The sequence below is a fragment of the Pristiophorus japonicus genome, unplaced genomic scaffold (assembly GCF_044704955.1).
Source record: "Pristiophorus japonicus isolate sPriJap1 unplaced genomic scaffold, sPriJap1.hap1 HAP1_SCAFFOLD_536, whole genome shotgun sequence".
NCBI lineage: Eukaryota > Metazoa > Chordata > Chondrichthyes > Pristiophoridae > Pristiophorus > Pristiophorus japonicus.
Window position 1 is genome coordinate 39,395 of NW_027254443.1, and position 23,703 is coordinate 63,097.

The following is a 23,703-nucleotide window of genomic DNA, read 5'->3' on the forward strand; positions in this document are numbered from 1 at the left end:
CTTCGCTCTCCTTCCACCTTTCCCTTTACCTCTCCACTCCTCTCTCTCCCCTCCTCTCTCTTTTCCTTCCCCTTCTATTCAGATTCTCCCCTTCTCCCCCTCTCTCCCCTGCCTACTCCCTCGCTCGCCTTCCCATCTCGCTCCCCTTCCCTTCTCTCCCCTTCCCCTCTCTTTCTCTCCCCTTACACTCGCTCCCATCCCCCCCCCTCTCTCTACCCTTCCCTTTCTCAGTCCATCTCGTCTCGCTCTCCTCTTCCACGCTCCCTCTCCCCTTCCCCTCTCTCTCTCTCCTTTCCCTCCCTCTTGTTCCCTTTCCTCTCTCTCTCACTCCTTCCACGCTCTCTTTTCCCTTCCCCTCTCTTTCCTGCTCCTTCCCCTGTCTGTCCCAGAGCAGGTGGCTCCATAGCTCAGGGGTTAGAGCACTGGTCTTGTAAACCAGGGGTCGTGAGTTCAAATCTCACTAGGGCCTACTCAATTTTGGCTTCTGTTACTGAATTGACCGTCAATCAGCGACAGGCCGACACCATCAACAGGAACCGCTCACTCCGCACTTTACAATCTGCCCACAGTACTTTCACTTCCCACTCCCAGTCTGTATCCCACCTTTTCCACATCCAGTCTCAGAGACACCGATATATCACCGACTCATAGAAACTTACAGCAGGGAAGTAGGCCATTTTGGCCCATCGTGTCCGCGCCGGCCGACCAAGAGCTATCTGCTGGGCAGGCCACATAGTCCGCATGTCCCAGACACGAGACTCCCAAAGCAAGCGCTCGACTCGGAACTCCAACACGGCAAACGAGCCGAAGGTGGGCAGAGGGAACGTTACAGGGACTGTAGACATCCAGGTCTCCCAGGGCGGTGTGTTACACAAACTCCACCTGTGGATTGTAGCCGGCGACGGTCCCACGCTGCTGGGCAGGAATTGGATGAACCGGGTCCACATCAGGCGAAGTGGTGCTGTGGAGAAAAAGAGCACCGCCTCCTGCCTGCAGCAAGACCACAAAATGGCTGCAGCACCACAAGCACGTGGAAGAAAAGAGCACCACAAAATGGCTGCAGCACCACAAGCATGTGGAAGAAAAGAGCACCACAAAATGGCTGCAGCACCACAAGCAACAGGCAGCAGACCTCCTCCATGCTACGAGTCAACATGGAGAAGCAGCACATGACATCGAGCGGCCAATCGGATTTGAAAGCTCCCTTAAAGGAGACCGGTAACCAAAAAAATTTCAAGGGGCAGTTCCAACTATTTGAGTGCACGGACTTTAAAGCTAAAGATGCAATTCAAGGGTGCAAGAATGGAAATGTGTGCAATGTAACCATGAATTGTGATGCTGGTTTAACTAATGTGACTAATGAGATGAATGCAGGTTAAGAACAAGTTTATTATGCTTAACAGTAATGATAGAGATTGTGAAATGTCTAATGTAACCATGTCTGTTGAAACCAGGACACCCAAAAGTGATGCAAATGCTAGAATATATAATGCAAGCTCGACTATGTGTGATCAGAGCCAAGGTGTCATGTATACCGGTAAAGGACATTGAGTCCTACAGGGACCATGCTGATGCCAATGGAATGCCCCTGTGGGAGACCCCCAGGTCCAGCAGGCTACCTGACCATGTAGCCTGGACCTTTGGAACGAATGTGATGCCCCTTGCAGGACACACACACAGGTAGTGGGAGCAGTCCCACTACAGGGACAAGTGGTCAATGGGCAGCCCAGCCACCACCAATGGCAACCTGCACCAGACCAGCCCTACAGCCCCATGGCCACCAGGGCCAACACCAGGAGCATGAGGCCAATAGCCTCCAGCTTCCCTGGGATGACAGGCCAGGAAGTGGCGAGCTATGTCGCCGAGCTAAGGGGCCTTGCAGGACATTGCGAATTTGAAGGACATTTGGAGCGTATGCTCAGGGATTTCTTTGTACTTGGCATTGACCATGAAATAAAACTTTGCAAACTTTTGACGATAGAGACCCCAAACTTGAGTAAGGCCATAGCGATAGCCCAGGCGTTTATTGCCACCAGTGACAATACTAAGCAAATCTCTCAGCACACAAGTGCTGCTACAAGTACTGTGAACAAAGTGATGTTGTTTTATTAACCTTTTATGATGGGGAGAGAGAGAGTGGAGGGGGGGAGGGAGGGAGGGCAAGGAGAGGGAAACAGTCCTGCTCAGTTACCGCACAAGACTCCACTCACTTACCGGGGTCCCTTCCACTGAACTGCTGATGAAAAGAGCACTTCAGACAAGGCTCTCGTTAGTCCACCCTGATCTACACGAACAGGTAGAGAGCAGGCGGCTTCAACAGAATACATAACGTGATCGCACAAATGTGTCACGTGAAATTGAAGTAAACGATCCTGTATTTGTGTTGAACTATGGACAAGGTCCCAAGTGGATTGCTGGCACTGTTTTGGCCAAAGAGGGGAACAGGGTGTTTGTGGTCAAACTCGCAAATGGACTCACCTGCAGAAAACACTTGGACCAAATCAAACTGAGATTGACAGACTATCCAGAACAACCCACAATAGACTCTATCGTCCGTCCAACACACAGACGTAGCAACCGACCCAGCGGTTGACCACGAAGCAGAACCCATCACCCCCCAGCAGCCCAGCAAGGCCAGCTGCACAGCAGCCCAGCGAGGGCCCAACAAATGATTCACCAACACCAGCTTTCACACCGAGACGATCAACCAGGGCAAGGAAGGTCCCAGATCGACTCACATTGTATATAGTTACACTATTGACTTTGGGGCGGTCGGGGGGGGGAAGTGTTGTTATGAATGTAAACCTGTAATTATCATGTCTGACCACCAGAGGGCTTATCTCCTGGAGTCCCAAGGGATCCCACAATCCCTTGGGAGCACCTGTACTTAAGGAAGCCTCACAGGCTGGTGAGGCACTCTGGAGACCTGTGATAAAGGACTAAGGTCACACCTTACTTTGGGCTTGCAGTATCTCGTCTGACTCTTGATTCAAGACAGAACACCTTCCACTCTCTCTTTTCCCTGTCCCTCTCTTTCCTGCTCCTGCCCCTGCCTTTACCAGGGCAGGTGGTTCCATCGCTCAGGGGTTAGAGCACTGGTCTAATAAACCAGGGGTCGTGAGTTCAAATCTCACTGGGGCCTACTCAAAATTAGCTCAGTATTTAAATACTTCTCCCTTTCCTACAGATTCTTCCCTTCCCCACCACAACTCTTTTTACCCCTCTCTCCCTTTCCTGCTATTTCGCTTTCCCCGTCTCGCCCTCCTTTCCCTCACTCGCATCAACCGCTCTCCTTCCCCATTTCTCCCCTGCCACTCTCTCTCTCCCCTTCCCCTCTCTCTCTCTCCCCTTCCACTGTCTCTTCTTCCCAGTCTCCTCTTCCCCATCTCTCTTTACCCTTCCCCTCTCTTTCCTGCTCCTTCCGTTGAGTTTCGCAGAGCAGATGGTTCCATAGCTCAGGGGTTCGCGCACTAGTCGAGTAAATCAGAGGTCATGGGTTCAAATCTCGCTGAGGCCTACTAAAAATTAGTTTAGTGTTTAAATACCTGGCTGATCACCCCCCGACCCTTCCCAACCGAAAAAACCACATCCAACTCCCTCCTGAACATATCCAATGAACTGGCATCAATAACTCTCCGCGGCAGGCAACCCCACAGGCCAACAACTCCCCGAATGACGACGTCTCTCCCAAACAGCCCACCTCCATCCCAAGAGCGTGTCCCCCAGGCTCCGGACCCATCCAACACTGGGAACGCTCCCCCCCGCACCCAACACGGCCCGTCCCGTCAGAATCCTTCTCAAATGCTGAGCACCCCCGGATGTTGAGCACCCAGCCCCCGCGAAGCCAACCACACCACATCCACCAATCGCCATCTGTGCAGAGTCCCGAACACTCCCTGCACCAAGGCACAGAGCCCCCAGGCATGACCGTCCAACACACATTGCCCCCTGCCCCTCCCACACCTTCGCTGCAATGTGGCCCCTCAATCCCATGCCACATTCTCCATTCATTGCCCAGCACAGGCCCCCAACTTGGGGGTGGTAACCTTCTTGGGCTGGGAATTTTAGCCCCCCCCCCCCCCAGCGTGGAAGTCCTGCTCCCGATGCAGAATTGGCCTGACCACCCCTCAATGGAAGCAGAGTGCAATTTCCCACACTCCACTTTCTTTGTGGGCACTACCGGATGTTCATGTGACAGTGGGAACTGGTGCCCTCCACCCTCTGTCCTGTGACAGTGGGAACTGGTGCTCTCCACTCTCTCTCCTGTGACAGTGGGAACTGGTGTTCTCCACTCTCTGTCCTGTGACAGTGGGAACTGGTGTTCTCCACTCTCTGTCCTGTGACAGTGGGAACTGGTGTTCTCCAATCTCTGTCCTGTGACAGTGGGAACTGGTGCTCTCCACTCTCTGTCCTGTGACAGTGGGAACTGGTGCTCTCCACTCTCTGTCCTGTGACAGTGGGAACTGGTGCTCTCCACTCTCTGTCCTGACAGTGGGAACTGGTGCTCTCCACTCTCTGTCCTGTGACAGTGGGAACTGGTGCTCTCCACTCTCTGTCCTGTGACAGTGGGAACTGGTGTTCTCCACTCTCTGTCCTGTGACAGTGGGAACTGGTGTTCTCCACTCTCTGTCCTGTGACAGTGGGAACTGGTGCTCTCCACTCTCTGTCCTGTGACAGTGGGAACTGGTGCTCTCCACTCTCTGTCCTGTGACAGTGGGAACTGGTGTTCTCCACACTCTGTCCTGTGACAGTGGGAACTGGTGTTCTCCACTCTCTGTCCTGTGACAGTGGGAACTGGTGCTCTCCACTCTCTGTCCTGTGACAGTGGGAACTGGTGTTCTCCGTTCTCTGTCCTGTGACAGTGGGAACTGGTGTTCTCCACTCTCTGTCCTGTGACAGTTGGAACTGGTGCTCTCCACTCTCTGTCCTGTGACAGTGTGAACTGGTGTTCTCCACTCTCCCGTCCTGTGACAGTGGGCACTGGTGCTCTCCACTCTCTGTCCTGTGACAGTGGGAACTGGTGCTCTCCACTCTCTGTCCTGTGACAGTGGGAACTGGTGCTCTCCACTCTCCCGTCCTGTGACAGTGGGAACTGGTGCTCTCCACTCTCTGTCCTGTGACAGTGGGAACTGGTGCTCTCCACTCTCTGTCCTGTGACAGTGGGAACTGTTGCTCTCCACTCTCTGTCCTGTGACAGTGGGAACTGGTGCTCTCCACTCTCCCGTCCTGTGACAGTGGGAACTGGTGTTCTCCACTCTCTGTCCTGTGACAGTGGGAACTGGTGCTCTCCACTCTCTGTCCTGTGACAGTTGGAACTGGTGCTCTCCACTCTCTGTCATGTGACAGTGGGAACTGGTGCTCTCCACTCTCCCGTCCTGTGACAGTGGGAACTGGTGTTCTCCAATCTCCCGTCCTGTGACAGTGGGAACTGGTGTTCTCCACTCTCTGTCCTGTGACAGTTGGAACTGGTGCTCTCCACTCTCCCGTCCTGTGACAGTGGGAACTGGTGCTCTCCACTCTCCCGTCCTGTGACAGTGGGAACTGGTGTTCTCCACTCTCTGTCCTGTGACAGTTGGAACTGGTGCTCTCCACTCTCTGTCCTGTGACAGTGGGAACTGGTGCTCTCCACTCTCTGTCCTGTGACAGTGGGAACTGGCGCTCTCCACTCTCCCGTCCTGTGACAGTGGGAACTGGTGCTCTCCACTCTCTGTCCTGTGACAGTGGGAACTGGTGCTCTCCACTCTCTGTCCTGTGACAGTGGGAACTGGTGCTCTCCACTCTCCCGTCCTGTGACAGTGGGAACTGGTGCTCTCCACTCTCTGTCCTGTGACAGTGGGAACTGTTGCTCTCCACTCTCCCGTCCTGTGACAGTGGGAACTGGTGCCCTGGAACAACAGGCTTATTTTCCTCTTTTCCCTTCCCCCTATCTCTGTCACTCCTTCCCCTCTCGCTCCCCTCCCCCTCTATCTCTTCCCCCTCCCCCTCTATCTCTTTTCTTCTCCTTTTCTCTCTCCCTTTCCCCATCCAGAAGCAGAGAATAAGTGAGAGAAACACGGAGAGAGAGTGAGAGGCAGGGAATGAGACAGAGAGACAGAGAGATTGGGACAGAGTGTGACTGAGTTGCCTTGGGATGTTTTACTACGTGAAAGACACGATATATCGATGTTGAGAGGCGAATATTGAAGAGACGGAGGCAGGAGCCTGGGGGATGAGACACAATCTGAGCGTTTCACTGACCCCTCCTCATTCTTCAAACACACAGCACTAACTGGGGAATGACCCACAGCCCAAGGCAGGTGGGTCCATAGCTCAGGGGTTAGAGCACTGGTCTAGTAAACCAGGGGTTGTGGGTTCAAATCTTACTGAAGCCTGCTCAAAATGAGCTCAGTATTTAAATTAACAAGGAGCTTTATTTGTAAATATGAAACTGACCCTGTCACCACAGGCTCTCCCCTTTCTCCCTTCTCTCTCTTGTACCTCTTCACTTCCCTCTCTGTCCATTTCCCTTCCCCCCACTCTCTCACCCTGCCATTCTCTCTGTCCCCTTCCTCTGAGAGAGAGAGGGGGAGCTCAGAGCAGGTAGCTGGGCCCGACTAAAACTGAGCTCAGTATTTAAATTCACCATCAATTGACAAGTGCTTGAATTATAAATATTAAAAAGCTCTGAGACCGACCCTGGAACTGCAGGCTCTTGATTTATGTCTTCCCTTCCTCCTCTCTCTATCATTTCCCTTTATTTTTCTCTCTCTCTCCCCTCCGCTCACTCTCCTTCCCCTTTCTCTCTCCAACTCCCTCTTCTCCCCTTCCCCTCTCTCTCTCCCTTCCCACCCCCCACTTCCTCTCTCTCACCTTCCCCTTCTCTATTTCCTTCCCTCTCTGGCCATCCTCTCCCTTTTCCCCCACTCCATTTCTTTCTTCCTCTGTCTCCCCTGTGTACCGCTCCCTCTCACCCCTCCACTCACTCTTCTTCACCCTTTCTCTCTCCCTTCCCCCCTTTCCCACTCTCTCTCCCCTTCCTCTCCCTTTCCTTCCCCCTCTATCTCTCTCCATCCCTCTCTCCTTCTCTCTCTCCTTCCCGCTCACTCTCTCCCTTTTCCCTTCTGACTGTAACTTTCTCGCTCCCCTTCCCATCTCTCGCTCCCCTTCCCATCTCTCTCACCCCTTCCCATCTCTCACTCCCCTTCCCATCTCTCTCACCCCTCCCCATCTCTCGCTCCCCTTCCCATCTCTCTCACCCCTCCCCATCTCTCGCTCCCCTCCCCATCTCTCGCTCCCCTCCCCATCTCTCGCTCCCCTTCCCATCTCTCTCACCCCTTCCCATCTCTCGCTCCCCTTCCCATCTCTCGCTCCCCTTCCCCTCTCTCTCTCTCCCCTTACCCTCTCTCTCTCCCCTTCCCATCTCTCGCTCCCCTCCCCATCTCTCTCTCCCTTTCCCCTCTCTCTCTCTCCCCTTCCCCTCTCTCTCTCCCCTTCCCATCTCTCGCTCTCCCCTTCCCCTCTCTCTCTCCCCTCCCCATCTCTCGCTCCCCTCCCCATCTCTCTCTCCCTTTCCCCTCTCTCTCTCTCCCTTTCCCTCTCTCTCCCCATTCCCCTCTCGCTCTCACTTTCCCTTTACCATTTTCACTCTCTCCCTCTGCCTTTCTTCCCCTCTATCTCCCCTCCCTCCTCTCTCTCTCTCTACCCTTCCCACTCACGAGACAGAAAGAAAGTGAAAAAGATACAGAGAGAGAGAGTGACACAGAGAAAGTGAGAATGAGAGAGAGACAGAGAGAGTGAGCGAGAGAGAGAGAGAGACAGAGAGAGTGAGCGAGAGAGACAGAGAGATAGAGAGAGATTGAGCCAGAGTGTGACTGAGTTGCCTTGGGCTATTTTATCTCCCTCCCTTCCCCTTCACTCTCTCTTCCCCCCTCTCCCTTTTCCCATCTCTCTCCCTTCCCTCCTCTCTCTCTCACTCTTATCCCTCTCTCCGCTTTCCCCTCTCTGCCACTCCCATCTCTCTCTCCCTCCCTTCTCTCCACTTCTCTCTCTCCACTCCCCACTCTCTCTCCCTTCCCCTCCCCCTCTCTCTCTCGTCCCCCTTCACTCTCTCTTCCCCCTCTCTCCCTTTTCCCATCTCTCGCTCACTCCTTTCCATCTCACTACCCCCTCTCACTCTCCCTTTCCCCTCTGCCTTCTTACTCTCCACTTCCCTCTCTGCCTGCCTCCCCTTCCCCTCTCTTCCCTTCACTCTCCCTTTCCCCCACTCCCTTCCCCATCACGACCCATTCTACATCTTTTTACCCCTCTCTCCCTTTCCCGCTATCTCGCTTTCCCCGTCTCTCACTCATTCCCCTCTCCCCCCTTCCCCCTCCCTCGCTTCTCCCTCTCACCTTCACCCTCTCTCCCTTTCTCCCCTCCCTCTCTCCCCTTCCACCTCAGCCTTTTCACTCTTCCTCTCCCTCCTCTCTTTCCCATTCCCACGCTCTCCCCTCTCTCTCTCTCTTTTCCCTTCCCCCTCTCTCTCATTTCTTCCCCACTCTCTCCCCTTCCCCCACTCTCTCCCGTTCCCCCTCTCTCTCACTCCTTCCACTCTCTCATTTCCCTTCCCCTCTCTTTCCTGCTCCTTCCCCTGACTTGTCTCGAGAATCTGGCTCCATAACTCAGGGGTTAGAGCACTGGTCGAGTAAACCAGAGATCATGGGTTCAAATCTCACTGGGGTCTCCTCACAATTAGCTCAGTATTTAAATTCACCATCAATTAACAAGGACTTTAATCATAAATGTTAAACAGCTCTGAGACTGACCCTCAAACTACAGGCTCTCAATCTCTCTCACTGCCTTCTATTGTTCTTCTCTCCCTTTCCCCCACTTCATTTCTTTCCTCCTCTGTCTCTCCTGTGCCTTGCTCTCTCTCCTTCCCCATTTCTCTCTCCCTGTCCTTCCACCTCGATCTCTGTCCATTTGCCTCCTTCACTCCCCCCTCTGTCGTTCTCACTCTCCACTTTCCTCACTGTCTCTCTCCCCTTCCCTCTCCCTTTGCCCCACTCCCTCACCATACCATTCTCTCTCACCTTCTCCCTTTCCTCCTCTCTCCCCTTCCCTCTCGAGAGACAGAGAAACAATCATGTTCCAATGATTGTTCAGGGATGAATCACCAAGAATGATTATATTCGGGCCCCACCTCCTTGTTAACAATAGTAAGAAGCAAACATGAGCTGGTGTTACAGGTGGCTCCATAGCTCAGGGGTTAGAGCACTGGTCTTGTAAACCAGGGGTCGTGGGTTCAAATCTCACTGGGGCCTACTCAATTTTGGCTTCTGTTCCTGAACTCGCTGTCAATCGGCGACAGGCCGACACCATCAACAGGAACCGACTCACTTCACAGTTTAAATGCAGCCCACAGCACTTTCACTTTCTGTGACCAGTCTGTAACCGAATCTTCTTCATATCTAGTCTGAGAGCCACCGATATTTGTTTTAGATTCGTTGCGGGATATGGCCGTCGATAGCAAGGCCGGCATTTATTGCCCATCCCTAATTGCCCCTGGAGAAGGTCGTGGTGAGCAGCCTTCTTGAACACAACCGAGGGCCTCACTTGACCGTTTCACAGGGGCAGTTAAGAGTCCAACCCACATTGCCGTGGGTCTCAATATTCCTCACTGCCGTGCTCCACCTCACAGTCAACAAGCTCCCCGCTGGAGTGGAACTAAACTACAGACCCAGTGGGAACCTGTTCAACCTTCGTCGTCTCCAGGCCAGGTCCAAGACCACCCTGTTATCATCCCCTGGGAAAGTCGTCGCTAGAGTCCTCCTCAACCGTCTTCTCCCTGTGGCCGAGGAGCTCCTCCCGGAGTCACAGTGCGGGTTTGGTCCCCTACGGGGTACAACGGACATAGAATCATAGAAACATAGAAACTAGGTGCAGGAGTAGGCCATTCGGCCCTTCGAGCCTGCACCACCATTCAATATGATCATGGCTGATCGTGTAACTTCAGTACCTCATTCCTGCTTTCTCGCTTTCCCCGTCTCTCACTCATTCCCCTCTCCCTCCTTCCCACTCCGTCTCCTCACCCTCTCTCCCCTTCCCCCTCTCTCCCTTTCTCCCTTTCTCCCCTCCCGACCCACTCTCTCCTCCCTCTCTCCCCTTCCACCTCTTCCTTTTCACTCTCCCTCTCCCCCCTCCCTTTCCCATTCCTCCTCTCTCCCCTCCCTCTCTCTCTCTTCGCTTTCCTTTCAGATTCTCCCCTTCTCCCTCTCTCTCCCCTCCATCCTTCCTCTCTGTCCTTCCACTTTCTCTCTCCCAGTCCCCCTTCCTCCCTTCCACACTCTCTCTCCCCTTCCCATTGGGGTGATCGACCAGACAAACGCACCCTTCCGTCAACGTTACCGAGATGGCGCGAGACGAGAAGGCGCGATGAAACAATCCCGCCCTTCCCCTCCCTCTCTCCCCTTGCCCTCTCTCCCACTCCTTCCACTCTCTCTCCCCTCTCTCTCCTTCCCCTCTCTCTCCCCTTCCCCTCTCTCCTTCCCCTCTCTCTCCCCTTCCCCTCTCTCCTTCCCCTCTCTCTCCCCTTCGCCCTCTCTCTCCCCTTCTCCCCTCTTTCTCTCCTTCCCCCTCTCTCTCGCCTTCCCCCTCTCTCTCCCCTTCCCCCTCTCTCTCTCCCCTTCCTCCTCTCTCCTCTTCGCCCTCTCTCTCCCCTTCCCCTCTCTCTCCCCTTCGCCCTCTCTCTCCACTTCTCCCCTTCTCCCCTCTCTCTCCCCTTCCCCCTCCCTCTCCCCTTCCCACACTCTCTCCCCTTCCCCCTCTCTCTCCCCCCTTCCCCCTGTCTCTCCCCTTCCCCCTCTCTCTCCCCTTCCCCTCTCTCTCTCCCCTTCCCCTCTCTCTCCCCTTCGCCCTCTCTCTCCCCTTCTCCCCTCTCTCTCCCCTTCCCCCTCTCTCTCCCCTTCCCACACTCTCTCCCCTTCCCCCTCTCTCTCCCCTTCCCCCCTCTCTCCCCTTCCCCCTTGCTCTCCCATTCCCCTCTCCCCTCTCTCTCTCTCCAATTCCCTCTCTCTCTCCCCCTCCCATTGCTCTCCCCTTCCCCTCTCTCTCCCCTTCCCCCTCTCTCTCCCCCCTTCCCCTCTCTCTCCCCTTCCCCCTCTCTCTCCCCCCTTCCCCTCTCTCTCCCCTTCCCCTCTCTCTCCCCTTCCCCCTCTCTCTCCCCTTCCCACACTCTCTCCCTTCCCCCTCTCTCTCCCCTTCCCACACTCTCTCCCTTCCACCTCTCTCTGCCCCCTTCCCCCTCTCTCTCCCTTCCCCCTCTCTCTTCTCCCTTCCCCCTCTCTCTCTTCCCTTCCCCCTCTCTCTCTCTCTCTCTCTCTCTCCCCTTCCCCTCTCTCTCCCCTTCCCCCTCTCACTCCCATTCCTTCTTTCTCCCCTTCCCCACTTTCTCCCCTTCCCCTCTCTCTCCCCTTCCCCTCTCTCTCCCCTTCCCCTCCCTCTCTCCCCCCCCTTCCCCTCTCTCTAACCCCTCCCCCATCGCTCTCACCTTCCTCCCTCTCTCTCCCCTTCCCCTCCCTCTCTCCCCCCCTTCCCCTCTCTCTATCCCCTCCCCCATCGCTCTCACCTTCCTCCCTCTCTCTCCCCTTCCCCCTCGAGAGACAGAGAAAAAGTGAGAGAACGAGAGAAAGAGACACAGAGAGCAAACCCAGCGCAGGTGGCTCCATAGCTCACGGGTTAGAGCACTTGTCCAATAAACCCGAGGCTGGGTCCTGCTCAAAATTAGCTTAATATTTAAATTCACCATTAGTTAACAAGGGTTTAATTATAAATATTAACCAGCTCCAAGACCGACTCTGGAACAGCAGGCTTGTCTCTCTGACACACTCTCTCCCACTTCCCCATCACAAACTGTTCTCCATCTGCTTTCCCTGCCTATTGCCTCACCTTCTCCCTTTCTCTTTCCTTTCAGATTCTCACCTTCTCCCTCTCTCTCCCCTGCGTCCTTTCTCTCTCTCTCCCCTTCCCATTGGGGTGATCAACCAGACAAACGCATCCTTCCGTCAACGTTACCGAGATAATGCAAGACGAGAAGTTGCGATGAAACAATCCCTCTCTCTCTCTCCCCTTCCCCTCTCTTTCCTGCTCCTTCCCCGGTCTTTCCCAGCGGAGCTGGCTCCATAGCTCAGGGGTTAGAGCACTGCTCTCGTAAACCAGCAGTTATGAGTTCAAATCTGACTGGGACCTACTCAAAGTTCACTCAGTATTTAAATTCACCATCAATTTACAAGGGGTTAAATTATAAATATTAAACAGCTCCAAGACCAACCCTCAAACTGCAGGCTCTTGATCTCTCTCTCTGCCTTCCCCATCACTGCCTTTTATTTTTCTTCTCTCGCTCTCCTTCCCCCCTCTCCCTGTCCCCCTTTCCCCCCTCTCCCTGTCCCCCTTTCCCCCCTCTCCCTGTCTCCCTTTCCCCCCGTCCCCTGTCTCTCGCCCTCCCTTCCCACTCTCCACTTCCTCTCTCTTCCCTTCCCCCTCTCTATTTCCGTCCCTCTGTACCCATCCTCTCCCGTTCCCCCGCTCCATTTCTTTCCTCCTCTGTCTCTCCTGTGTCCCGCTCTCTCTCTCTCTCTCTCTCCTCCACTCACTCTCCTTCCCCCTTTCTCACTCCCCCTTTCTCTCCCCCTTCCTCCCCTCCCCTTCCTCTCCCTTTCCTTCCACCTCTATCTCTCTCCAACCCCCTCCTTCTCTCTCCCCTCTCCCTTCCTTACCCTTCACTCTCTCTTCACCCTCTCTCTCTGTCACTCCTTCCCCTCTCACGACCCCCTCTCGCTCTCCCCTTCACCCCTCCCTTCTCACTCTCCACTCCCCTCTCTGTCTATCTCCCCTTTCCCCTCTCAGCACACTACCCCAGTCCCATGTGCAAAGTTAAAGCACATGAGATTGGGGGTAGTGTGCTGACGTGGATTGAGAACTGGTTGTCAGACAGGAAGCAAAGAGTCGGAGTAAATGGGTACTTTTCAGAATGGCAGGCAGTGACTAGTGGGGTACCGCAAGGTTCTGTGCTGGGGCCCCAGCTGTTTACACTGTACATTAATGATTTAAACCAGGGGTTTAAATGTAGTATCTCCAAATTTGCGAATGACACTAAGTTGGGTGGCAGTGTGAGCTGCGAGGAGGATGCTATGAGGCTGCAGAGCGACTTGGATAGGTTAGGTGAGTGAGCAAATGCATGGCAGATGAAGTATAATGTGGATAAATGTGAGGTTATCCACTTTGGTGGTAAAAACAGAGAGACAGACTATTATCTGAATGGTGACAGATTAGGAAAAGGGCAGGTGCAACGAGAACTGGGTGTCATGGTACATCAGTCATTGAAGGTTGGCATGCAGGTACAGCAGGTGGTTAAGAAAGCAAATGGCATGTTGGCCTTCATAGCGAGGGGATTTGAGTACAGGGGCAGGGAGGTGTTACTGCAGTTGTACAGGGCCTTGGTGAGGCCACACCTGGAGTATTGTGTACAGTTTTGGTCTCCTAACCTGAGGAAGGACATTCTTGCTATTGAGGGAGTGCAGCGAAGATTCACCAGACTGATTCCCGGGATGGCGGGACTGACATATCAAGAAATATTGGATCAACTGGGCTTGTATTCACTGGAGTTCAGAAGAATGAGAGGGGACCTCATAGAAACGTTTAAAATTCTGACGGGTTTAGACAGGTTAGATGCAGGAAGAATGTTCCCAATGTTGGGGAAGTCCAGAACCAGGGGTCATAGTCTAAGGATAAGGGGTAAGCCATTTAGGACCGAGATGAGGAGAAACTTCTTCACCCAGAGAATGGTGAACCTGTGGAATTCTCTACCACAGAAAGTAGTTGAGGCCAATTCACTAAATATATTCAAAAAGGAGTTAGATGTAGTCCTTACTACGAGGGGGATCAAGGGGTATGGTGAGAAAGCAGGAATGGGGTACTGAAGTTGCATGATCAGCCATGAACTCATTGAATGGTGGTGCAGGCTCGAAGGGCCGAATGGCCTACTCCTGCTATGTTTCTATGTTTCTATGTTTCTATGTCTATGTTTCTATGTTTCCCTTCCCCCTCTCTTTCCCCCATTCCCTCACTGTACCATTCTCTCTCGCCTTCCCCCTCTATCTCTCCCCTCCCTCTCTCCCTTAACCCCTCTCTTTCTCCCTTTCCTCCTCTCTCCCCTTCCCTCTCGAGAGACAGAGAGAAAGTGAGAGACAGAGAGAACGAGAGAGAGAGACACAGAGAGGCAGGCCAAGGCAGGTGGCTCCATAACTCAGGGGAAAGAGCTATGGTCTTGTTAAACCAGCAGTTGTGGGTTCAAATCTCACTCGGGCCTACTCAAAATTAGCTCAGTATTTAAATTCATGGTCAATTAACAAGGGCTTTAATTATAAATATTAACCAGCTCCAAAACCGACCCTGGAACAACAGGTTCCATTTTTCTCTTTCCCCTTTCCCCTATCTCTCTCACTCCTTCCCCTCTCTCCCCCCTCCCCCTCTATCTCTTCCCCTCTCCTTTTCTCTCTCCCCTTCCCCATCCAGAAGCAGAGAAAAAGTGAGGGAGACACGGCGAGAGAGAGAGAGGCAGAGAATGAGAGAGAGACAGAGAGACAGAGAGATTGGGACAGAGTGTGACTGAGTTGCCTTGGGATGTTTTACTACGTGAAAGACCCGATATATCGATGTTGAGAGGCGAATATTGAAGAGACGGAGGCAGGAGTCTGGGGGATGAGACACAATCTGAGCGTTTCACTGACCCCTCATCATTCTTCAAACACACAGCACTAACTGGGGAATGACCCACATCCCAGGGCAGGTGGTTCCATAGCTCAGGGGTTAGAGCACGGGTCTCGTAAACCAGGGGTTGTGAGTTCAAATCTCACTGGGGCCTGCTCAGTATTTAAATTCACTGTCAATTAACAAGGACTTTAATTATAAATATTAAACAGCTCCAAGACAGAACCTGGAAGTGCAGGCTCTCGATTCCTCTCTCTCTACCTTCCCCGTCACTACCCTTTATATTTCTCTCTCGTTCCATTCACTCTCCTTCCCCTTTCTCTCTCCCAGTCCCGTTTCATCCCTTGCACTGTCTTTCTCACCCTTCCCACTCTCCACTTCCTCTGTCTTTCCTTCCCACTCTTTCTCTACCCATCCTCTCTGCCTTTCTCCCTTTCCTCCTCTTTCTCTCTTTCTTTCTCTCCCATTCCCCCTCCCTCTCCCCGTCCCCTCTCGTTCTCACTTTCCCTTTACCCTTTTCACCCTCTGCCATTCTTCCTCTCTCTCCCCTCCCTCCTCTCTCTCTCTGCCCTTCCCCCTTGAGAGACAGAGAGAGAGTGTGTCGGGGTGTGTGTTGTTCACTGATTGTTAGACCTCGGAACTTCTAGTGGGGAGAGGACAACACATGGAACAAAATTTTAGGCTTAACCCAGGGTCCGTTTTATTACACAACAAAAAACCGACTAAAAACTACAGGACGAGACTGCTGAGAGAAATCGACTGAAGACATACAATCGCCATTCCTGGCTGTAGTTATTGTAGGTTTGTGGTTGTTGGTTCCGTGACCGGTCGGTTCTCCTTCTATCCGTTCTCTGCAGCACCTCTTCCTTTCGTCTCCTTCTGTCTCTCTGTTTGTCCTTTTGCTTCATCTTTCCACCTCCTGCTTCTGCACCTTCCTGCTCCTTCCTGCTTGACCAGCTCCGCTGGGCAGGGCCATGTTGTCCGCATGGTCCCCAGACACGAGACTCCCCAAAGCAAGCGCTCGAATCGGAACTCCCACACGGCAAGCGAGACAAAGGTGGGCAGAGGAAACGTTACAAGGGACACCCTCAAAGCCTCCCCTGATAAAGTGCAACATCCCCACCGACACCTGGGAGTCCCTGGGCCCAAAGACCAGTCCGCCCGGAGTGGAGGAAGTGCATCCGGGAGGGTGCTGAGCACCACAAGTCTCATCGCCGAGAGCGTGCAGAAACCAAGCGCAGGCAGCGGAAGGAGCTTGCGGCAAACCAGTCCCACCCTTCCCTTCCCTCAACAACTATCTGTCCCACCTGTGACAGGGACGGTAATTCCAGAATTAGACTGTTCAACCACCTGAGAACTCACTTTTAGAGTTGAAGCAAGTCTTACTCGATTCCGAGGGACTGCCGATGATGGTGATATTTATATCCACAGTAAGAATAAGTTCCCTGCTGGGCTGGTGTCCGATGAATGCATCTGGATCGATGCAGTGATTTGTTTAACTGGCTGTGCTGAGGAGTTTGACTGGCTACTAATTTGCACACGGAGTCGACAGTGCAAAAGATAACTCCTTATCCTTAATGCCCTGTTATCCAAAAATGTGCCTTTCCTTGGGTCCGTTATAGTCCTGTTTTCTTGCAGACCTGTAGTCTCTGGGGGGAACTGTGTTACCCACTGTGGCCAATCAACTGTGGGACTCCCCGGATAGACAGTATCAATCTCTTTGTCTGTATGTATAACCAAGTTCAGTCCTTGACCTCAACCATTGCTTTTAATGGGTGATGTGTCACCACTTGCCTTCCCCCTCCCAGGTAGTCCAAACGTTTTTACTTTAAAACAGTTTGTTCGTGGTCTCTTCCTGTGCCTTGTTCCAAGAAAAATAGGTGTACCCTTACAGGTGAGAGAGACACAGAGAGAGAGAGAGAGTGAGAGACAAAGAAACAGACAGAGAATGAGAGAGACAGGGAGATGGAGAGACAGAGAGATTGAGAGAGAAAGAGAGAGAGAGAGACAGAGAGACAGAGAGATTGGGGCAGAGTGTGACTGAGTTGCCTTGGGATGTTTTACTATGTGAAAGACCCGATATATCGATGTTGAGAGGCGAATATTAGAAGAGACGGAGGCAAGTGTCTGGGGGATGAGACACAATCTGAGCGTTTCATTGACCCCTCCTCATTCTTCAAACACACAGCACTAACTGGGGAATGACCCACAGCCCAGGGTAGGTGGCTCCATAGCTCAGGGGTTAGAGCACTGGTCTAGTAAACCAGGGGTCGTGGGTTCAAATCTCACTGAAGCCTACCTAAAATTAGCTTGGTATTTGAATACCTCTCTCTCTTTTCCCTTTCCGACCAATTCTCCCCCTCTCTCTCTCACTCCTCCCCTCTCTCTCTCCCTTCCCCATCACGACCCGTTCGATATCCTTTTCTCACTCCTTCCACTCTCTCTTTTCCCTTCCCCTCTCTTTCCTGCTCCTTACCCTGTGTTGCACAGCGCAGGTGGCTCCATAGCTCAGGGGTTAGAGCACTGGTCTAGTAAACCAGGGGTCGTGGGTTCAAATCTCACTAGAACCTATTCAAAATTAGCTCAGTATTTAAATATCTGTCTTGCTCTATCTCTCCCCCCTGAACTTCTCTTTCCCCTTCCTTCCTCCCGCTTCTCTGCTCCTCTTTCCTCCTCGCAGTCTCCCCTCCCCCCCTCTCTCTCACTCGTTCAGGCGCAGGCCATTGGGAAAAGCATAATTCGGTCAGGCAGAGTCAGCAGGGATTTATGAAGGGGAAGTCATGTTTGACTAATTTGCTGGAATTCTTTGAGGATGTAACCAACAGGGTGGATAAAGGGGAACTCATTTTAAGAGTGGAAGCAAGTCTTCCTCGATTCCGAGGGACTGCCTCTTGCAATGTCTGTCAGCTTGTAATGTTTGTAGCTCCACATTGAGGATGTGGACGTATTGTGTACTGCAAGTGCAGAGTTAATAATAAACAGAATTCAGCGGGTTTCCGGAGACTTCCGAGAGAGCTGCGCGCCATGTTAGGAAGCTGTGTGTGCTGTGCCCTGTTAATATATCACACCTATGCTGATGATGTTAGAGACAAAGAGAAAGTCAGGTTGAGAGATTGAGTGAGAAGGAGAGGCAGAATCCCATTCAGCCCATCGTATCCACGCCGACCGGCCAAGAGCAACCCAGCCTCATCCCACTTTCCAGCTCGAGGTCTATCAGATGCAGCACTTTAAGTACTTTTTAAATGTGGTCAAGAATGAGCCCATCATTCCACAGTCAGTCTGGGAGCTGTTTAATATTTATAATTAAAGCCCTTGTTAATTGACAGTGATTTTAAATACTGAGCTAATTTTGAGTAGGCCCCAGTGAGATTTGAACCCACAACCCCTGGTTTACTAGACCAGTGCTCTAACCCCTGAGCTATTGAACCACCTGCCTTGGGCTGTGGGTCATTCCCCAGTTAGTGCTGTGTGTTTGAAGAATGAGGAGGGAAATGATCCCCGGTGTCCAGGGCCACGCCGTGGATCTTGTTGACTGGGGGGCAGTGCTATGCGGCGAGTACAGGTTGGTGGAGGACCTTTGTCTTACGGATGTTTAGTGTAAGGCCAGTGCTTTCGTACGCCTCAGTAAATACATTGACTATATCCTGGAGTTCAGCCTCTGAATGTGCGCAGATTCAGGCGTCGTCCGCGTACTGTAGCTCGACGACAGAGGTGGTGGTGATCTTGGTGATCATCGATTCCATTCATGCCGCTTCAACGGGTACGTTTGCAAGGGCTGTGGAACAATGGGACACCTCCAACGTATGTGCAGGCGAGCTGCAAACCCTGCTAATCCTGCAAACCACCTTGTTGCAGAGCAGGACAGATCCACGGTGGAACACGATGAACCAGAGCCTCAGACCGAGGAGGCAGAGGTATATGGGGTGCACACATTTACCTCAAAGTGTCCCCCGATAATGCTGAAGGTTGAATTAAATGGGCTCCCGGTGTCCAGGGAGCTGGACACGGGCGCGAGCCAGTCCATAATGAGCAAAAAGACTTTCGATAAGTTGTGGTGCAACAAGGCTTCAAGGCCAGTCCTGACTCCCATTCGAACCAAACTTAGAACGTACACAAAGGAACTGATTCCCGTAATCGGCAGTGCTACCGGAAAGATCTCCTACGATGGAGCGGTGCACGATTTACCACTGTGGGTGGTACCGGGCGATGGCCCCACGCTGTTCGGCAGGAGCTGGCTGGGAAAGATATGTCCGTCGACGACACCTCATGTGCCCAGGTCCTAAGCAAGTTCCCTTCGCTGTTCGAACCAGGCGTCGGGAAGTTCCAAGGAGCAAAAGTGCTGATCCATTTAATTCCGGGGGTGTGACCCATCCATCACAAGGTGAGAGCGGTACCTTACATGATGAGAGAGAGGGTGGACATTGAGCTGGACAGGCTGCAACGAGAGGACATCATTTCGCCGATCGAATTCAATGAGTGGGCCAGTCCGATCGTTCCAATCCTCAAGGGAGACGGCACCATCAGAATCTGTGGTGATTACAAAGTAACTATCAATCGTTTCTCGCTGCAGGATCAATACCCGCTACCAAAGGCTGATGACCTATTTGTCATGCTGGTTGGGGGGGAAAACATTCACGAAGCTGGACTTGACCTCGGCCTACATGACGCAGGAGCTGGTGGAATCTTCGAAAGGCCTCACCTGCCTCAACACGCACAAAGGTCTTTTCGTTTACGACAGATGCCCGTTTGGGATTCGATCAGCCACGGCGATATTCCAGAGGAACACGGAAAGCTTGCTGAAGTGGGTCCCGTGCACCGTGGTCTTCCAGGACGACATCTTGGTTACAGGTCGGGACACCGTCGAGCATTTGCAGAACGTGGAGGAGCTCCTTAGTCGGCTTAATCGTGTGGGGCTCGGGCTGAAATGCTCGCAGTGCGTTTTCCCGGCGCCTGAAGTGGAGTTCCCGGGGAGAAGAATCGCGGCGGACGGCATCAGGCCCACCGATTCGAAGACGGGGGCAATCGAGAAGGCACCGAGACCACGGAACGTGACGGAGCTGCGGTCGTTTCTAGGACTCCTGAACTATGTTGGTAACTTCTTACCGGGTCTCGGCACATTGTTAGAACCCCTGCACCCTCCACTGCGTAAGGGAGATGAATGGGTCTGGGGTAAAAGCCAAGAAAATGCCTTTGAGAAAGCTAGGAAGCTGTCATGTTCAAACAAATTGCTTGTGTTGTACGATCCATGTAAACGTTTGGTACGAGCATGTGATGCGTCGTCGTACGGGGTCGGGTGTGTATTGTAACAAGCGAATGAATTTGGGAAATTGCAACCGGCTGCTTATGCAACCAGAAGTCTGTCTAAGGCCGAGAGGACCTACAGTATGATCGAGAGAGAATCATTAGCGTGTGTTTACGGGGTAAAGAAAATGCATCAATATCTGTTCGGGCTCAAATTCGAATTGGAAATCGACCACAAGCCACTTATATCCCTCCTTTCTGAAAATTAGGGGATAAATACGAATGCACCGGCCCGCATCCAGAGATGGGCGCTCACGTTGTCCACATACAACTGCACCATCCGCCACAGGCCAGGCACAGAAAGCTGTGCCGATGCTCTCAGCAGGCTGCCATTGCCCACCACCGGGGTGGAGATGACACAGCCCGCAGATTTAGTTATGGTAATGGAAACATTCGAGAGTGAGCAATCACCTGTCACCGCCCGACAGATTAGAACCTGGATGAGCCAGGGCCCCTTACTGTCCTCAGTAAAATGCCGTGTGCTCCACGGGAGTTGGTCTAGTGTCCCGTTAGAGATGAACGAAGAAATAAAGCCATACCAGCGACACAAAGATGAAATGTTTAGACAGGCAGATTGCCTCCTGTGGGGCATTTGGGTAGGTATGCCAAAAAAGGGCAGGGGCACTTTCATTAGTGATCTCCACAGTACCCACCCAGGCATTGTAATGATGAAAGCGATAGCCAGATCCCACGGGTGGTGGCCCGGTATCGATGCAGACTTAGAGTCCTGTGTGCACAAATGGAATACATGTTCCCAGTTAAGCAACGCACCCAGGGAGGCGCCCCTAAGTTTATGGTCTTGGCCCTCCAAACCGTGGTCTGGGGTTCATGTCGACTATGCAGGCCCATTCTTGGGGAAAAATGTTTTTAGTGGTTGTTGATACGTACTCCAAATGGATCGAATGTGTGATAATGCCGGCAAGCACGTCCGCTGCCACCATCGAAAGCCTACGGGCCGTGTTTGCCACGCACGGCCTGCCTGATGTCCTTGTAAGCGACAATGGGCCGTGCTTTACCGGTGCCGAGTTCAAGGAATTCATGACCCGCAATGGGGTCAAACATGTCACGCCTGCCCCGTTTAAGCCAGCGTCCAACGGTCAGGCAGAACAAACAGTTCACACAATCAAGCAGAGCTTGAAAAGGGTAACTGAAGGCTCACTGCAGACTCGCTTGTCCCGAGTCCTGCTCAGTTACCGCACAAGACCCCACTCACTTACCGGGCTCCCTTCCACTGAACTGCTGATGAAAAGAGCACTTCAGACAAGGCTCTCGTTAGTCCACCCTGATCTACACGAACAGGTAGAGAGCAGGCGGCTTCAACAGAATACATAACGTGATCGCACAAATGTGTCACGTGAAATTGAAGTAAACGATCCTGTATTTGTGTTGAACTATGGACAAGGTCCCAAGTGGATTGCTGCCACTGTTTTGGCCAAAGAAGGGAGCAAGGTGTTTGTGGTCAAACTCGCAAATGGACTCACCTGCAGAAAACACTTGGACCAAATCAAACTGAGATTTACAGACTATCCAGAACAACCCACAACAGACTCTACCGTCCGTCCAACACACAGACGTAGCAACCGACCCAGCGGTTGACCACGAAGCAGAACCCATCACCCCTCAGCAGCCCAGCAAGGCCAGCTGCACAGCAGCCCAGCGAGGGCCCAGCAAATGATTCACCAACACCAGCATTTGTACCGAGACGATCAACCAGGGCAAGGAAGGCCCCAGATCGACTCACATTGTATATAGTTATACTATTGACTTTGGGGCAGGGGGCAGGGGGGAAGTGTTGTTACGAATGTAAACCTGTAATTATCATGTCTGACCACCAGAGGGCTTATCTCCTGGAGTCCCAAGGGATCCCAAATCCCTTGTGAGCACCTGTACTTAAGGAAGCCTCACAGGCTGGTGAGGCGCTCTGGAGACCTGTGATAAAGGACTAAGGTCACACCTTACTATGAGCTTGCAGTATCTCATCTGACCCTTGATTCAAGACAGAACACCTTCCACTCTCTCTTTTCCCTGTCCCTCTCTTTCCTGCTCCTGCCCCTGCCTTTACCAGAGCAGCTGGCTCCATAGCTCAGGGGTTAGAGCACTGGTCTAGTAAACCAGGGGTCATAGTTCAAATTTCACTGGGGCCTACTCAAAATTAACTCAGTATTTAAATACTTCTCCCATTCCGACAGATTCTTCCCTTCCCCATCACAAATCTTTTTATCCCTCTCTCCCTTTCTCGCTATTTCGCTTTCCCCGTCTCGCCCTCCTTTCCCTCACTCGCATCAACCGCTCTCCTTCCCCATTTCTCCCCTTCCGCTCTCTCTCCCCTTCCGCTCTCTCTCCCCTTTCACTGTCTCTTCTTCCCAGTCTCCTCTTCCCCGTCTCTCTCACTCCTTCCCCTCTCTCACTCCATCCCCTCCCTCTCTCGCCTCTTCCTCCTCTCTCTTTCCCCTTCCCCCACTCTCTCATTCCTTCCACTCTCTCTTTACCCTTCCCCTCTCTTTCCTGTTCCTTCCGCTGACTTTCCCAGCGCAGATGGTTCCATAGCTCAGGGGTTCGAGCACTGATTTAGTAAATCAGAGGTCATGGGTTCAAATCTTGCTGAGGCCTGCTCAAAATTAGTTTAGTGTTTAAATACCTGGCTGATCACCCCCTGACCCTCCCCAACTGAAAGAACCACATCCAACTCCCTCCTGAACATATCCAATGAACTGGCATCAATAACTCTCCGCGGCAGGGAACCCCACAGGCCAACAACTCCCCGAATGAAGACGTCTCTCCCAAACAGCCCACCCCCATCCCAAGAGCGTGCCCCGCCCCCGGCTCCGGACCCATCCAACACTGGGAACGCTCCCCCCGCACCCAACATGGCCCGTGCCGTCAGAATCCTTCCCAAATGCTGAGCACCCCTGGATGTTGAGCACCAAGCCCCTGCGAAGACAACCACACCACATCCACCAATCGCCATCTGTGCAGAGTCCCGAACACTCCCTGCACCGACGCACAGAGCCCCCAGGCCCGACTGTCCAACAAACATTGCCTCCTGCCCCCCCCCCCCCCCCAAACCTTCGCTGCAAAGTGGCCCCTCAATCCCATGCCCCATTCTCCATTCATCGCCCAGCACAGGCCCCCACCTTGGGGGTGGTAACCTTCTTGGGCTGGCAATTTTAGCCCCCAGCGTGGAAGTCCTGCTCCCGACGCAGAATTGGCCTTACCACCCTTCAATAGAAGCAGAGTGCAATTTCCCACACTCCACTTCCTTTGTGGGCACTACCGGATGTTCATGTGACAGTGGGAACTGGTGCTCTCCACTCTCTGTCCTGTGACAGTGGGAACTGGTGTTCTCCACTCTCCCGTCCTGTGACAGTGGGAACTGGTGTTCTCCACTCTCCCGTCCTGTGACAGTGGGAACTGGTGCTCTCCACTCTCTGTCCTGTGACAGTGGGAACTGGTGCTCTCCACTCTCTGTCCTGTGACAGTGGGAACTGGTGCTCTCCACTCTCTGTCATGTGACAGTGGGAACTGGTGTTCTCCACTCTCTGTCCTGTGACAGTGGGAACTGGTGCTCTCCACTCTCTGTCCTGTGACAGTGGGAACTGGTGCTCTCCACTCTCTGTCCTGTGACAGTGGGAACTGGTGCTCTCCACTCTCTGTCATGTGACAGTGGGAACTGGTGTT

General features: G+C 53.0%; 7 non-coding genes across 7 annotated transcripts; 6 read left to right on the plus strand and 1 right to left on the minus strand.

The window, feature by feature from the left end:
• The first annotated feature begins 396 nt into the window (after positions 1–396).
• trnat-ugu (transfer RNA threonine (anticodon UGU)) lies at positions 397–469 on the plus strand. The gene has a single exon. It is a non-coding gene; the product is annotated as a tRNA-Thr (tRNA).
• Positions 470–3,069: 2,600 nt separating this feature from the next.
• On the plus strand, positions 3,070–3,142 carry trnai-aau (transfer RNA isoleucine (anticodon AAU)). Its single transcript has one exon. It is a non-coding gene; the product is annotated as a tRNA-Ile (tRNA).
• Positions 3,143–9,208: 6,066 nt separating this feature from the next.
• Positions 9,209–9,281, plus strand: trnat-ugu (transfer RNA threonine (anticodon UGU)). Its single transcript has one exon. It is a non-coding gene; the product is annotated as a tRNA-Thr (tRNA).
• A 5,524-nt stretch (positions 9,282–14,805) lies between these two features.
• trnat-cgu (transfer RNA threonine (anticodon CGU)) lies at positions 14,806–14,878 on the plus strand. Its single transcript has one exon. It is a non-coding gene; the product is annotated as a tRNA-Thr (tRNA).
• Positions 14,879–16,948: 2,070 nt separating this feature from the next.
• On the plus strand, positions 16,949–17,021 carry trnat-agu (transfer RNA threonine (anticodon AGU)). Its single transcript has one exon. It is a non-coding gene; the product is annotated as a tRNA-Thr (tRNA).
• A 200-nt stretch (positions 17,022–17,221) lies between these two features.
• trnat-agu (transfer RNA threonine (anticodon AGU)) lies at positions 17,222–17,294 on the plus strand. The gene has a single exon. It is a non-coding gene; the product is annotated as a tRNA-Thr (tRNA).
• A 785-nt stretch (positions 17,295–18,079) lies between these two features.
• trnat-agu (transfer RNA threonine (anticodon AGU)) lies at positions 18,080–18,152 on the minus strand. Its single transcript has one exon. It is a non-coding gene; the product is annotated as a tRNA-Thr (tRNA).
• Positions 18,153–23,703: the final 5,551 nt, after the last annotated feature.